At 42.1% G+C, this 16,448-nt stretch overlaps 1 protein-coding gene and 1 long non-coding RNA gene across 4 annotated transcripts in view; one reads left to right on the top strand and one right to left on the bottom strand.

The window, feature by feature from the left end:
• RDX (radixin) overlaps window positions 1-2,202 on the bottom strand; it is a 44,563-nt gene extending 42,361 nt beyond the window's left edge. For 2 of the 3 annotated variants that reach the window (XM_027653162.1, XM_027653178.1), the window contains exon 1: window positions 2,067-2,202. The gene's annotated coding sequence lies outside the window, so the exon portion shown is untranslated. The remainder of the gene's footprint in view (window positions 1-2,066) is intronic. The other variant, XM_027653186.1, reaches the window with a different exon arrangement.
• A 278-nt stretch (window positions 2,203-2,480) lies between these two features.
• On the top strand, window positions 2,481-15,207 carry LOC113951758. Its single transcript, XR_003529267.1, has 3 exons — window positions 2,481-3,026; window positions 3,809-3,861; window positions 14,070-15,207. It is a non-coding gene; the product is annotated as an uncharacterized LOC113951758 (long non-coding RNA).
• The last annotated feature ends 1,241 nt before the right edge of the window (window positions 15,208-16,448 follow it).

The following is a 16,448-nucleotide window of genomic DNA, read 5'->3' as shown; positions in this document are numbered from 1 at the left end:
GGTGTTGAAAGGAAAGAGTTCACCTAGGCCCCCCTCAGCTCTGGAGTAAACTCGCTGAGCATGTAAGATACACTGAGTGCTGCTTTAATGGGTCGGTATCTTTCAACAATCAGCACTTTCTTCAGAAGTTTGTATAAAGCTTTGTTTACATTTACAAACTTGAAAATCCTCCCTTTCCTCTACTCCTACAGACTCCTAATGCAATACAAAGCCATAGGACAGCTTTGATGTACTTAACACATCCAACAGAAAGACATAATGCCTTAAACAACTTTCCTCTTCACCTCTGTCAACAGAAGTGCCCCTTCTCAAAAAGCAGAGCAAGACTGTTGAAGAAGAAAGGCCATATACCTATCCTAGCAAAAGTTAAAGGAACTTTCTTTACAAGGAACTGCCTTCTAATGTCATAACCTCTACACTTCTTACCCCCCCCTCCAGTTTTGTTCCCTGTAGGTGGATCCATATCCTCACCCTCTTTACAGCTTCACCCAATGTTTTGTGAAAGTTTTTTTCTGGCAGTTCTACCACCATCAAGCACTGAAACGCTCTCTACTGCAACGGCAGAAATAGTCAGACCAGAACTCTTTCTATCAACTCTACAAACACTTTTATACTTTTTCTTTCAGTCAGCACTCAAGGAAAACTCTCTGGACAGCTCCTGACCTGTCACACCACGTCATTTTCCGTGCATTTTCTAAAGCTGTTCATTATACTTTTGCTCTCCAGTCTCCCAACCTAATAGAAGAGCCGTGCCGCTTTAGGACAAAGCTTGGAAATATGCCACTGCCTTGCAATTGCCATTTGCTGGGATGTTGCTTATCTGGGAACATTGCACTGACTTGCAGTTTATTTTTCTCACAGTCCCTCTCATGCTAAATCAATAGATCAATAGAGGTAAGTCTTATAATCCAATAAACAGTTACAACTTGTCCCGTCTTTAACGATTAAAAAACTACTTGATCACAGTAGCCATAACGCTACTGCGCTCCAGCCCCACGTCCCCGCCCGTGGCACAGGTTGCCCGGCAGCGCGGTGCCAACGCACTATCTCAGAGCTGACAGCAGTAACGGCAGTGCCACGATCTTCTGAACACGTCAGGGGCCGTGCACGCAGATGCATCCCCGAAACACTCCTGTGGCACAAACGCAACGGCAGGCATCTCTGATGAAAGCAAAACGAGAGTGAGGTGCACGCCTGAAGCCTGACAGAAACCAGCCACAAAGGCAGAATTAATTAAAACTCAGAACTGCCACTCCCATGACTCGGTTTAAAAAACTGAATCTTTCTGAAAGCCTGTACCAAAAAGAGGAACATGAAATACTTGTCTAGGGTGTTACATAGACTGGAAAAGACAGCTTAATAGCACCTTATAACTGAAGTGATTATTTGTGTTGGCATAGAGTCCAAAGAGAGGTTTTTTTGACACGTTCAAATTAAGAAAAGTGACAAAAGAGAAGCAAATTCCACCAAGCTGAAACTAAAACCTCTTATCTGCGCTAAACTTTAAGAGACAAAGTTAATTACAAATGCCTACGACTTGTACAACACATTAATCCATTCAAAAAACAATGCACAAAGGCTCATTCAGGGCCGCCGCTGCACCCATTACGTCGGTCAGTACTTAAGGACTCTTAAAAACGCACATTTGTCGAAAACAATAGACAGCAACAGATGCTCCACAGCACTTGTTTATGAAGTAATTCCTTATTATTCCCCCGCACCGCCGCAGTCAGCTGGCCCGACCCGGCTGCCACATGTCTCCTCCGGTGTAACCTCCGCGCCGCCCGGGGACATCAATAATGCACGGGGGCTGCGCGGGCACGCGGGGCGCGCTCCCGGCACAGCCAAGCGAGCCGGGGGTCGCCGCCCGCGCCCCCCTCTCGGGCGGAGGCGGCGGGCGCTCCGCACACGGGCGGCGCGAAGCCGCGAACCTGCCGCTGCAACAAGTCGCCTGGTGCCCCTCCGCCCACCAAGAGCTCCCGCGGGCGGGCTCCCGCTCCCGCCCCCGCGCTGCCTGCCCGCGGCCCCGCCGGCAGCCCGCCCGCGCCCCTCGCTCCCCACCTCACCTGGGGCTCCGCTCCCTCCGCGGCGCCGGGCGGAGCGGGTGGACGAGCCCCCCCGGGCAGGGTGCGTGGGGCGCGGCGCTCCCCGCTCCTGGCGGGGCGGTGTGTCCCCCCCCGCCGCCCCCTCGCAGCGGGGCAGGAGGCGCTGCGGGGCCGCCCCGCGCTGTTCGGCGGGGCCGGGGCGCGGAGCGCGGCGGGCACTGTGACAGCTCCGCAATATGGCGGCGGCCGCCGCCGTTCGGATTTTCCCCCCTATCAGATGTGGCTCCTGCGCCCGCACTGCGCACGCGTGGCGCGGCCGGGCATGCGCGGAGGGCGGCACGAAGCCGGCTGCCCGGAGGGGCGCGGGGGCGGCGGCCGCGAGGGGTTCCCGTGCGGGACGGGGAGGGACGTGGGACGCGCCTTCTGTGCCGGGCACGGTGAGGGCGGGACAGGGAGCTCCCGTGAGGAGACATCAGCGAGCCCCCACCTTGTGAGGCGGCGGTCCCTCCGCACCGGAACTGCGGCGCTCGGTGGGAGCCGATGCTCGGGGACCCCGCGGAACCCGCCCGAGCGCAGCCCTGGCCGTGTGACGTGTGTGCCTGTGCCCGCTGCTCCAGCGGCACAGCTGCCCTCTGGAAACTCCCTGCTCGCCTGAGTGAGGAGGGGGGGGAGAAGCAGGGGCTCTCCCGTTAACGCGGCCGGGCGGCGGGAAAGGAAACGTCGGTGAAGCCTGAGTCAGGGAGGAGGCAGTCGGCAGCGTGGGTGTTTCCCGTCCGAAGCCCGCCAGAAATAGTGCCGCCTTTTTGGCAGCGTGCGCTCAGGGGGCGCGGTGGGAGGCCGGGTGTTTCGCCAGATGACAAGCCACGGAGCTGGCGATACCACCAGTCCCGGGGTGCAGCGGGCAGGAGCGGGGCTCGGCGTGTGCAGAGCCAGGGCCTGGGAGGGGTCGAGCTGTGGTGACTCGAGAGGGATACCTTCAGGGTAAGAGCATGCAATAAAGTTTGAGTGGAGAGCACTGACCATCTTCCCCTCCTCCATCTCATCGCAGTGATGGGACCCTCTCTCCTTTTTCCATCACTCCCTTGTGTGAAACAGTTGTACTGGGGGATGGGATCACACTTTTTTTTTCATGCACATATATTCAGTTTTTTGTATACAATCCCAATGGGGATGGAGAAGAAAATAGTAGTAAGGAAAATCCTTCTGAAGGACAGAGAGGTTGAGGCAATCCCAGCCCTCACTGTGCTTTTTCAGTTTATTTTTGTTTTCAAGAAAGTGAAGGTGCTGCTTGAGCTCAGTGGCAACCCAACCAGGGAGGCCAAACAGCAAAGCTCAGTGCAAAGGGATCCACTTGAGCTACCAACTCTGAGTCATGCAGCTGCTATTAATACACCTTGCCCTCTGGCTGTCTGATAAAGAAAGGTTGGGGGAAGAACTATGAAGAATTTTCAATTAAAGACTGCTTCCAAATAAAAAAGAACATTCTAAGATGAATTTGCGGTGGGGAGAAGGGGAAGAAGAGGAGATCAGCCTGGCAAACAAGGAATAATCTCCCAGAGAATCTGTGGGAGCCTCATTGACAAAATTTTTTTAATTATTTGGACAAAACTTAAAAGAACATTCCAATAAAGTAGATGACTACATAATACAAACTATGGTGAAATGAAATTGAGGTATATAAGCTTGAATTTAATTACTTCTAGAGACATTTAACGAGTTTAATCTATGATGATTTTATGCATTATATTGTATATTTGAAACAGGCATTTCTCTCACAGTCATCATCACAGAACTTGAACATCTCAGTCTATTAAAGGTATGTTCAATTTCCTGCCATGGACTAAAATTTCATTTCTAACTTTGTTTGTGTCATTTTGCTCCAAGGAAGATGTGACAATGACTAATTCCTCCTTCTTTCTGTTCTTCATTCTGAAGAACATCCTGGCATGAAATAGAATATTTTGCAGTATGTTACTCTTCTAAGTGTAACTTAAGTGTAACTTGCAGCCTCTGCAGTTACACAGTTTCACTGACCAGCCACTATTAGTATGCAACCTACTGTTCAAACGGCCTTTTCTGCGGGTCAGAATAAGGGAAACGAAAAAAAAAACAAACAAACTCCCAGGAAAACAAACCCTGTTTCACTCAGCCACCTAAATAAATTAACTATGATTCACTGCAATGCACAGATAAAATATGTTTGCTTTAGTTGACCGAACTAAAGGCTTGCTTTGCTTCCAAAACAGTCCATTCAAAACTGGCTCAGATATAGGACTATTCCACTAGGGCCCAGTTTCTTTACTAGTGTTGATAGCATGAGGAATAAAGTTCCTTTCAGTTCCTGCATTATCACCGCAGGATATGCTTTATCTCTTATCCTATTACATGAAGAATATTATTGCTCAAAAATGTCAAGATAAATAATAGCCTTATCTTCCTTGTCAACAGTATAATGTGATTTCCTTCTCACCTTGCTTCCTTAACAAGGTGTAAAATTGCAGTTTGTATGATAAAACAGGGCAGTAAAAACAAAAGTGTAGTTAGAGATCGTGTTCTTTGTAGCCATGAAAATGAAACTAAAGAAAGAGCTACAGGCAATAAAGAGAGCTTTCAGATACCCATATCAACTTAAATTACACAGTTCTTTAAGAGGCAGGTTATAAAGATAAAGGTAATGATAAGAATGCCTTAACTGCAAGACATAAAAGTTTATCTTCCAGCAGCAATGCCAAAATACAGCTCTTCATTAAAAACCAAATTTTAAACTTTCATTGCCCAATCTGAGAAATCAATCCTAGAATCCCTTTTGAAAGTAAAGATTTCTGGGCAAATGCTTCTCCAGTGCATCTGCAAAAGCATAAAGCAGTCAATAAAGACCTAGTCTTCACTGTGTGTTAGAATCTACTTTCAATAAAGCTAAATGTACAGTTCAAGGGGCATTTACTAGACAAGGCATTTTGGAAAGGAGAACTAAGAAGAAAAATCACCATCAGGAATTTCTGATTTTTTTTTTTAACTTTAAATGGTATGCAAAACACCTTTACTTTATCCGCTAATTCAATTAAGATTTATGCCATCAGCTAGGATAGAAGTATAGTTCTGCCCCTAACATGGAAAGCTATATGTGGACTTAGTCTACCAGCCTGGAAGCTAGCCACTCTGGGAATATTTATGTATATGACTCAACACACATGTACTCAGCTATTAATATGTTTGCAGAAACAGACCTTACGTTGTCTAAAATTATTGCAGGGTAATTTTACTATTACTAATTGTATGGTGTAAAACCAAATTGTATTTTCTTTTGTTAATATTTAAATAACAATAAAAGGATATGTTGCCTTAATGGACATTAATCGTATTTATTTTTACAACAAGTATATTACATTGCCTTTTAAAGGCTGCAGTAGCAACAAAGGGAATTTAAAGAATTTTGCAGTCATTAGATGAATCCAATTCACAGATATTTTAAATATTTGGTGAAGTTAAAACAAATGTCTGAAGTCATAGTTTTATGTCTGTTGTTAAATTCGTCTGTCATTTAAAATTTAATGTATCTAATTCCAAAAATTGTTTTTCAGGCATGGTATTAAAGACCAGATTTCAATAAAAATAAAAGGCTTCCAGTAGCAACACTGAGCATTCCAAATTGCCTTTATTGCATGTGTATATACAGTCTCAGCTTTGATCAAGTTCAAAAGGCAAAATATGGTGTGACCCTGGGGGAGTTGTCTTTTTCCTTTCTGAAACACCATAGGTGTGTGAAGCTTACCTAGGTGTCCTCCGGGGCCATGGTCCTGCACTTTGGCAGCACCTCAACAAGTCTCAGCTCCAGTGAAGAAGTCAGGGAGTCCAAGTCTAGCACTCTTTGGTTGGATAATTAGATAGCATGAGTGTTTTGATGGAGAAGGACAGACCTAGTGTGCAAAAAGAAGGGGGATTCTGCCTCCTCTATGGAGACATGCAGGAAACAGAAAGGACCTGAAAGCCTGACCAAAACACCTGGCAAACAGGGGTCAGGATAACCTACTGAAGCACAGTGCTGGCAGCTGGCTCAGTGTCAGGCCATTCTACCTGCTCATTTAATAACCCAGCTGGAGAGGCTTAGCCTCTAACATCAACACTGTAACCTGGCTGGCCAGCAGACACCTTTACCCTTGAAAATCTGAACCGTTGTTTGCAAAAGTCTTTTCCTGCTGCCCAATCAATTCCTCCGGGTGGAAGATTAAAGGGGAACATGGTTTATCTTGATGACTGTGCCCACCAGAAGCCCAGGGTTGGGCTGAGAAGCCCAAAGGCTTTACCACTGATCATTTCTCACACAGGACGACTTCTTCCAGTGACACATTTTTGTTTTTCTCTTGGGTGTTTAGTCTGTGGTACTACAGCAGAGATACCACAGTGGTGTCAGCCTCACTCAGGGCCAAATTTTAATACTTTTTCTGCTCAAGACAGGAAGTAACAGAATCACTTGTAGAGGAGTGTGGTTTTTTAACTGCCAAATATGGATCTCAGCAGTTCATTATAAGTGAATCAGTATTTGCATCTCTGTGGTAATGATTCACTAATTTAATTTTTATACACAAAGTGTGTATTACACAGCCCTTACCTTCCATCTATTATTTCTCACAGAATATTCAGAGTTGGAAGGGATCCACAAGGATCATCAAGTCTAAATCTTAAATGAATGGCCCATACAGGGGATTGAACATGTGACCCTGGCGTTATGAGCACCAAGTTTTAACCAAATGAGCTAATCTCAATGACCATTATAATTTTATTATTTGTTTCTGTAACTTAGTAATTGCACAAGAGGCAGATTAACAAATAAAGCTGCTTGCAATTAAGATTGGGGCAGGCTGTCTGATCACCTGTATCCGAGATGGGACAAATCAGCTCATGTCACTGCTCTTGTGTCATGTCACCCAAACATGCCTTCTCTGATACATAAGGTTGTCATCTAACAGCTGACATTTAGCTGCAGTTCCTGCTTCTGTCCACTTAATGTTTTTATCTTATCATAGTTATAATTATAATGACAAGTACAAGTTGTTCCACAGTGACAACATTGCTTTTTTAGTGACAGTGTTTATTTTGGTTATAATGTGGCTGTAGCTGAGTCCTGCCCATAGCATTGGAAATCAAAGCAATGATGGAGGTATTCCCTTCAGCAGTATAAAGTATTTACAACAAAATACAATAGTATGTAAGATACTAAGCACAGTAAAAGGCACCAATCGAGACAACAACTTTTTTAATTAACCTATTTCTGGGGGGAAAAAAAGGAATATGATTACCAAGGAATTGGATACAAGTGTTTGAAAACCTGAAAAGCGTATATAACTGTTAGAACCAAAGCAAATGCTTTTCAGTGGTTTTGTTGTTGGTTTTATGTTTTGGGGGGTTTTTTGTTTCTCCTAAGGTGCATGTACACTGTTCTGCAATACAGCCATACAACTTTGTGAATAAGTAAAATAATAATAAAAAGTAGAGCTTTTTACTAGGAATCCATCACTGAAGCATTTTTAGGTCCCGAACCCTTCTAATTTTATTGCATTTACTTGCTTCTTTATTAACAAGGAGAAATAAGCAAAACTGTAGAAGGAGTGTCTAGAACTTTTCAACTGTATTCTTAAGACTTTGTCATCTCCTAGTTTTACCAAAATGGACATGTCAAAACCTCAAAATAGAAGTACATATTTCCCCACAATTCAAGCCTTTTTTTAAGACGTGAATTTCCTGGAATATTTATATATATGGAGGGGAAGAAAAAAAAAAAAGAGTGAAAATTGATGTAGACTGTTCAGAACTGTATTTTCTGGATATGGGAAATTTTGATGGTGTGCCAGTAGCATCACAAAAGATTAAAAAATGCCTGCAGAACTAAAGGAAACACCTCATCACCTCTTTAAAGGGGATATTCCAAAAACAGTCTGCCCAACCCATTTTTATGAAGAAAATGTTTTCGTTAGAAGAAAACGGATGGCAATTTTTGCCAAAGTTGTTTTCAGCTAAACCTTAATCAGGAAGCTCTGCTTAAAAAAAACCAGCAAAAACTCCAAAATGTCTCATCATGAACCTTACGTAAAGAGGTAGAGACTGAATACAATTCCTCTCTTTTTTTTAATGAAATCACTGACTTATTTCAGAGTTAATCTGTTAGTACTGAGTACAAGTTCTTAAGTCCACAGACATTCTAAACTTCTGAAGGAATTCAGGAACAAAAAGGCTGAGCTGATATTAGCCAAAGCATGTGTCATAAAAAACAGATATAGCTCTATTGCTGAAGTGGATACCCCCACAAGTTGATTTTTTTTCTCACCTCACAAGCATAGCAAGTAGGAATGTATCAAGGCACTTCATTTGCTGAACTAGAATAATATCAAAGCTTTATCATCAGCACACCTACAGAGATGTAATTTGGAGTCTTGAAGGTAATTTCGACCTAAGAGGGCACATACTCTTGCAGCAGCTATGTTGCAATCAAACCTTATCAGAATAAATCACCCTTAATTGAAACTCATCAAAGAGAAACAAGGCAGGAAAAGGAGAAAGGCAAGATAATTCTAGGATGCTAAGATCTTCAGTGTGCTGTGTCTCCAAGTATATTTTTAAAAGCTGCTTCTTTTTCATTTTCACTGTGTATGAAGGAAGGCTGAAAGATTTAAGAGTATTTATTTGCTTTAGAAAAAACATTAAAAGACACGGTCTTTGGCTATCCTTAAGGATACCTCAACGGCAGTTGAAGAACCAGGTGGGCTACAATATTACAAGTACCAAAACAATGACATATGATTAAATTGAAATGGGAAATTAGTCCTCTTAAGGATCTAAATTCTGCTAATGGTTTTCTATTACCTGGTGAACAGAGACCGAGAGGATGGTACGTAAGGGCAGATATGATACTTCAGATGCTGCTGAAGTTGAAATTCCAAAATAGTTAAGTTGCTCCATGAAACTAAATTGGCTGAGGTTGTGCATGCTTGGAAACAGAGCTCCGTGACTGACTAACTTGGTGTAGCTGTTATTCTTTCCTGTGGCTGAGGCAAACTTGAGAGCTATGCCTGGTGTGGATTCCCCATTGACCAAGAAGTTACAAGATTGCTCAGTCAATCCTTCCCAGTTTCCTTCTCAGTCGTCTTTTTCTTCTTCCACGTGGCTATTTACATGAAATTTCTAGGACATTAATTTCTTCCAAGGCTCCTACCTTTGTTGTATTTGGTTGAAGTTGGCTAACAGATTTTAAAAGTTATCAAGTAAACTTCCAGAGGAACCTAGTTTGATGACAAAGTAGTTATAAAACAGATCCGCTACGAAGGCAGAAAAAATACCAATCCCAGTCATTTATCTTGTTAAACAATGAACAAGTTTTCTCTTCTATCCTGAACTACTGTTCAGATTAGACTGTTGATAACACATTATTAATTAGGATATTTGGCATTAAATGCTACTCACAGCCTATATTGAAACCAGCAGGTTTGTTTACTACCTTTTTCATCTGAAAGTTCAAAATTTCATTACATCTCAAACTTGAATTCTGGCAGTAGGTTGAACATCTGTCTGCTACATGGATCTCTATAGCTCAGGTGTTCATCTTTTGAGTTTAATTACATGAGATGAAGCATCCCTCCTGCAAAGACCTCTGGTTTGCTCACTCTTTGCTTCTTTTAAACAAAATATGTTCCTTATGCCCACTTAACAGATCAAGAGGAGAGTTACTCTAGTTGCCCTATTGATTGCTCATTATCTTCTATATGGAATTTCTTCTACATGGAGCCAGTCAAAACCATTGTGGCTTTGCATGACAATGAAAGTTTGGTAGCTTGAAGATCTGCCTTTTCTTGCTTCTGTACATAATTTCCTATCATTTAAGTACAGTTGAGATTTTTTTTTCCCCCTCATTGCTTTAGCTGTGCCTGGCAAACTTCTGTTGTCAATCTACAAAAGACTGGGGAAATTTCATCAGTGTTTGTGTACAGGGAGCACAATGGCAAAGTAAGTTTACACAAGGTATAGAATATAAAAAAATTAATCGTGCACATTGTGTGTTCACAATATTGTTTCCAGGAAAAGACATAGCTATCAATTAGACAGTACAGCACGGGGCTATGATCAACAGAATGTTTAAGAAAAAAAGCTCTGGTTCTTGCAGTCTAGAAGCCTACAGGATTAGGAGACATTTGGATACTGAGTTAGGAGATATTTGGAGAAACTGAAGGGGCATGGAAAAAGGGCCTCTAACTGAATTAGAACTTTTTGCCTTAGAAATTAAACAAATTAGAAAAGATTCAAATATGAAGGCCTGAGGCTTAGGAGAGGAAAAAAACCCAAACCACTGAACAAACCGAACCAAACCAAAACCAGCCCTTTTCTGAAGCTCTGTAGAAGACTGGAAAACCAAAAGGGGGGTGAGTGCTCCATTGGCATGCTGTGCATAGAACAGGAGCTGAACAGAAATGGGCAGGCTCGAAACCTTCTTCTGAAAGGTTATGCTTTGTTAATAAGTTAAGATACCGAGAAAAAAACATGGTATAAATTTGAAACTGTGATGTAATTGCATTAATGTGTGAAAAGCCTGGGCAAACTAACTCAGCGTAAATGTGCTCAAGGCTAGCAGTCATCCAAATCTAAAGCCTCTCTTTAAGCCTGGGGTTGCAGCAGCTCCTAGCAGGGAAAGCTCTGTAAAAGACAATCTTCCCGGGGCAACAAGTATAATTTGTGTCTTTACATGTGATCTCCTATGAAAAAGCACAAAATCACTAACAAGTGACTAACAAGAATCAACAGCCAGAAGGATGGTCAGTAGGAAAGGACAGCACAGGACTGGGATCAACTAACCCGAATTACATGGTAAAGCTTCAACATACAACAGCCTAAATTGACATTAAGTGCCAATGAACAACGTACTACCTAAGGAGGTAAGTAGCTGTCACCTGCCCTAAGAAATCAGAGGACAACTCTTCAGTTATGACTACTGTCTTTTAGGGAAAGTGTAATTGCTGTCTCATTTCCCTTCTTTTACTTTCCTCCTTTCTAAGTTCTGTTTTATTAAGCTGTTTGTAAATGGGAGGTACAGTATTATTTAGGCCACTTTTTTCTAAATATTCCCTGTAAATTCTGCATCAAGGTCTAGCAAAAGGATTGTGAACATAAAAATAGCACAGAGAATGTGATTTGTGAGCTTTAATTTTCTTAATCTTGTAGTACAAGAGGAAGCAGACACTGTAGCTGACAACTCATATATTTGAAATCAAGTGTTGTCTTTTTATCAAAGAACAAAATAGACTGTGAAACTCACTGCTCTAGGATGTTATTAAAGTCAAAATGCACAGCAGGAGTCTAAGAGGAAGAAAAATATTCTCTTGTCCCGAATTACTGTATTTCTGGATACTCTTATTATTCATACAAGAAGATTTAAAAAAAAAAAAAAAAACCAGCTTGAAACATAAAGTTTAAGCAAGTTAGTAATTAGGATGAAACCTCCATCACCCCAATTCTGTCAAAAATATGTTTGGGTTTGTTTGGGTTTTGCATCTTCTCAGAAGCTATGGGAATTAACAACAGATACATAACTGGGCTAAATGAACCTAATGCTGTATGGCAAGTAATATGCTTCAGTGAGATCAACATTTTCTTAGCAATAAAACTAGGTTTAGCCCACAGAGAGAGCATGTCAGTGATCAAACTATGCATGCCTTGAGGAAAAACAGAAGAAGGAATCTCTAAGGTCTAATTTTGTAAAGCAAAGTTTCAAAGAGACTGCTGAAAAGCAAGTAATTGCTCCAAACTACCTTTTTCTGAAAGGTCAATTTTTAGCTTCCTTTAGGAGAATGTATCCTTTAGGAGAATGAAAGAAATACACATTACACAACTGTTCTGTTCAGAAAATCCTTAACTACTACAGGAAGTCTGTTCTTTCAGGCAACTTAGGCTTTTGGGAAATTCATGAAATTCACCATGATAATGATGAATTGGATTCCTGTTTATGGCCCTGCTTAGCAATTAAAATTTCTAACTTAAAAATGCAATCACAAACTACTAAGATATCTTCGAAAGTGCTGACATTCCCTATGGAAGAGTCTGTCACGGTTCCTCCCAAAATTCTCTATAGTTCACTGTATTTGGGAAGGCTCATTTTGATATTCAATCTCCCACATATCCAAAATTGGATGGCAGTAGTCCTGCTATACAAATGAAAGGAAGAGGAGAGTCCAGCTCTCACTGTAACCTGCTTATCTTTCAAAGAGTAGCATAGTCACAATAGTATTGCCAATAGTAGCAGAGCAGAACACATTTTTGCTTACCTGTCTTTTTCATTAGTAGTTCTATGATGCCACTGAAACACCACATCCTGGAAAATATAGCAAGGGAGGCTATATTATTAAGGTGGTTTTACAAGCAAAATGAAGATACACCCGAAGTCTGCTTAAGGGCTTTTAATCCAGATATTGTGAATAAAACCAGCAGCAGCACTGTCACCTGCACTGATGTGTAGGTGCATTCTTCACTTTGTCACATGAGAACAACTGCTGAAATTTCTCCATTAAGACTAAAGCCTTCAGAACAATGCTTTATAGACATTTCAGGCCGCCTTCAAGATGTTAGGATAACCAGATGTCATTTGCTTCTCATTACAAATCCCCGGAAGAGATTTTTCATTGCTAACCTTTTTTTTTCATCAGTTTAAGATTCTCAACCTGATAATCTGTATCTTAATATATTCAGAAATTGATTACAAAAATATTTGTGTAGCACCTAAAGTAATCTATTACTCAAAAGCTCACTACATTCTATTGCAGTACAGAGTAAAGTTAATCTCACAAGGCCTATGAGTCTTATTAGTAGTACTGATCATTTTAGTCAAAGCACTGCTATGCATTTTGGTTTGCAGAACTGATGGTCTAAGCTTTTCCAGATTCAGGGAAACCTAAACCACTGGACTGGCATTTTTCCTACGCAGTAGCAAAGCCACAAAGAAATCTGTTGGACAAGAAAGATAATTCAGCAAATCAAGCAAAGATGGATTACGAGATACTTTTTACCCTAAATTGTGACTGTTATATTTCTTTACACAAGATGTCAGAGCTCTAGCAAAAATCTGGGAAGAGAATACAGGATTTTCCCCAGATTCTTTTGCTTGTGAAGCAGAGGCAGAGGCACTTGAGACACTGATACTGCAAAGAAGGATGTGGGTAATTCTGGTTCCATATTCGGTCTGAGTGGGCGTATGTCAGTTGTCTTTTGAGGGATGCTCCACACTCTTCCTGTAGAATAGATGCACCCTGTCAGGCATAAACCCAGCTGTGCAGTGTCAAGCCACCTACTACAGCATGGGGATCTTAGAGCCTCAGAGGACCTCAGAGGCTGGTTCACAGTATGTCAGCTCAGCCTTGGGCACCACTGTGTATCGGTATAGAGACAGGATGCCCATGGACTGCCCGTGAGCATTTCTGCAGGTGTCACGTGGGCTGACACCTGTGTGATGGTCAAATACACCTCCAATGTGGTGCTGGAGGGTGGGTGCTGTTCTAACTGCTAACTTCTGTTGTACTTCTATTAAAATATGATACGCTTAAATAAAAGCATGGAACTCTGTGACCTTGTGTTCGAGTTGACATATTTTTGCTTCAGTAAAATTTGCATGTTGTGTAATAATACAGATGTAAAAAATCCAAGTATTTTTCCTTTAGCTGTTGTGTGACATCTTGGTCTTTCATGCAGTAAAACTAGTCTTTTGAATACAACTATTCATATGTTCGCTGTGCCAGGAACATCTTTCATACACACACTCTAAACTATTAACCCAAGATGGGTAGCCACAAAAGGAAACAAGTTCAGTCTAATTAATTGGATGGTCCAGCTAACAAATGGCAAAGACACAAGGAGGCCTGCAATGACTGCAACAGTGGTGGCCCAGGGAACAGCCCACACACCCCTGCCCTCCCTGAACAAACAAATAGTAACTTCTGGTAAAGCATTTGCTTCTCCATTATATAACTGAAGAGTTCAAATTTCTCCCCCCAGAGCAAGATAGCAGTCTACAGATAAAAGCTGTCAAGTGCAACAAACGCCAGTCCTGAAATCCCAACTGCAAGCAAGTCAGTGAGATCAAGATGTTACAAGGCAACTTTAAAAGACATTTGCTTTTAAGGCTACTAAAAGAAGTATCGTGATTAATCACAGAGGGCATAAAAGCTGGAGATGGACTTTCATTTACTTGTCTTTGCACAGGTCTCTGCATCGTGACGGTAAGCCCAGCTCTGAGCCGGTGTAACACAGCAGGACTCAGCTAACTTCGCAGCTGTGCTGGTTTAAATCACAGAATTTGGCCTGTTTTAAGACTTGAGAGCTGCGTGATTCTGTTACCCTTGTTTCTATGTAAAAAACAGGAGTATATAAAAGAGCAATAGGGTAGAGCACTACCTCAGCAATTTGGAACGACAGTGGAACTGATATGGATTACTAACTCGAACCTTGTGCCCACAGCTTGGCTGAGAGTCCTCAGAGCAGAGCAAGAGAAACCTACTATATGATATATATACACCAGCAGAGTGCTCTGTCTTGAAATGAGAGCCGACAGGCAAAGCCAGTGGAGTACATTGGGAGCATTGTTTTATTGCTGCTTTACTGCTGAGATTGCTGAACGGTCACGAAAATGCCTGGCGCTGCTGCTGCACTGTTCCAGCAGGACGTGACCTGCTGTGGGAGGTGGCCGCACACTGCATCTCTATGGTGTGCAGCAGCAGCTCATGGAAATGCTGAAGAACTGGAAATATCAGATGAGTTCTCTCTATGCAAATGAGTTTACAGCAGTTGGACTATTGCCAGCTAAACTAGCACAATTTAAAAGTAAACCAGAATTTCTACACCAGCAGAAGTGTGTCAGCTGCACTAAACCCACATGGAAGCTGGTCCCAGGGAAGCAGAGCAGGAGGCCATTGGCTCCTCACCCCAGCCCTGCTGGCCCACACTGTGAGCTGGGCCCCACAGCTTTGGGTCACTTTATTCATTTACCACGCTTAAAGGTTCTTGACTGCACAAAGCAATCTTGGATTACAAAGGAGCGTAGGCTGCATCTCAACTGTTTCAAGTGCTGCCAAGAAAAAAGGGGACTTGGGTCAAGCCCAAGCTAGCCAAGCACAGAATTGTCAAACCAAGGCTTTCAACAAATCGCTTCCCAGAAAGTCATGAGACAAGCATTAAAAAAACAAAATTCATGAGGACTTAATAATAGTTTGGGGTTGTCTTTATTTCCTTTCCTTGTTCTTGCATTCAGGTTTCTCTTCAAGCCTGGGAAAAGAACTTCTTCCTTCCTTAGGTTTAGATTTTCAATTGCTAGCTGATTGCCAGATTTTGAAATTACATAAAAGAAGGATTTAAGCACAATATTTTAAAAATTACAAAATTTAGCAACTTTGAAAACTACTGTTCACATTCCTGATGTGCTATACGTGCTCCTGGGGTGTCAGAGAGAAGGATCCTAATTTCTAACTCCAGTTATGCTGGAGAGCAGCATAACTGATAAACTTACTACAGCCTGGATTCCCACGAAGTCTCAAATGTGCAAGTACTTACTTGTAAGCTTCTAGCTGGTTTTGTAATCTCTTTTATATTGTTAAGATATAACAGAAATGATCTCTCACATGCATAAATGTTTGCAGCATCACACGGTATGATTCTTGAGGCGGTCCTGTGCAGGGCCAGAAGCTGAACTTTGATGATCCTTGTGGATCCCTTCCAACTCAGGATATTCTATGGTTCTATGATTCTGTGATTCTAACTTTGTCCTTCTCCACATGTACACAGAAGTATCTCATTTGGTCTCTTACAAAAACATAAGAAGCTGAGCCCCAATATTGCTTTATACACTGATTAGTGTTTTTTATCTTTCAGTCATATCAGTTATGACTTCCAATGACTGTGAACAACAGCAACAAAATTTATTTGAAATTATAGCCTTTGACCAGAGAGCATTTTGACTTATATGCATTTTATTCAGCCTCTTGCCAGTTATCCACATTTTAATTTTTTATTCTAAAAATCTCTCAATTTCCTACTTCTGGATGTAAAAATCTGATGAACATTTTTTCTTCCCTTCACTGCTGGTATGTGCAGCACGTTCAGGGCTGTGAGCAAGACGGAAGCCGTGCCGGCTATGCCTCCTGGTGGGCATACAAACCTCCTGCCTCAGTACCTTTGTGCATCACGCTTTCTCCAAGAATCTTATAAAACAGCCTTTCTCATGTGTAACTGAGCTGCTTCCCATTACAAACCAATAGTCTACCAGTAAGAGTAAACGCATTCCTTTGCAGACATCTATACAAAATGTATTTTTCAAAGGTAGTAAAGACCAGCATGCAGGACCTCATACATCACTCGTCCACTCACTACTGACAGCACAAC

Source organism: Corapipo altera, unplaced genomic scaffold (assembly GCF_003945725.1).
Source record: "Corapipo altera isolate COAL_440 unplaced genomic scaffold, ASM394572v1 0, whole genome shotgun sequence".
NCBI classification, from domain to species: domain Eukaryota; kingdom Metazoa; phylum Chordata; class Aves; order Passeriformes; family Pipridae; genus Corapipo; species Corapipo altera.
The sequence above is the reverse complement of the archived record's forward strand: the minus strand, read 5'-3'. Positions and strand labels throughout refer to the sequence as shown.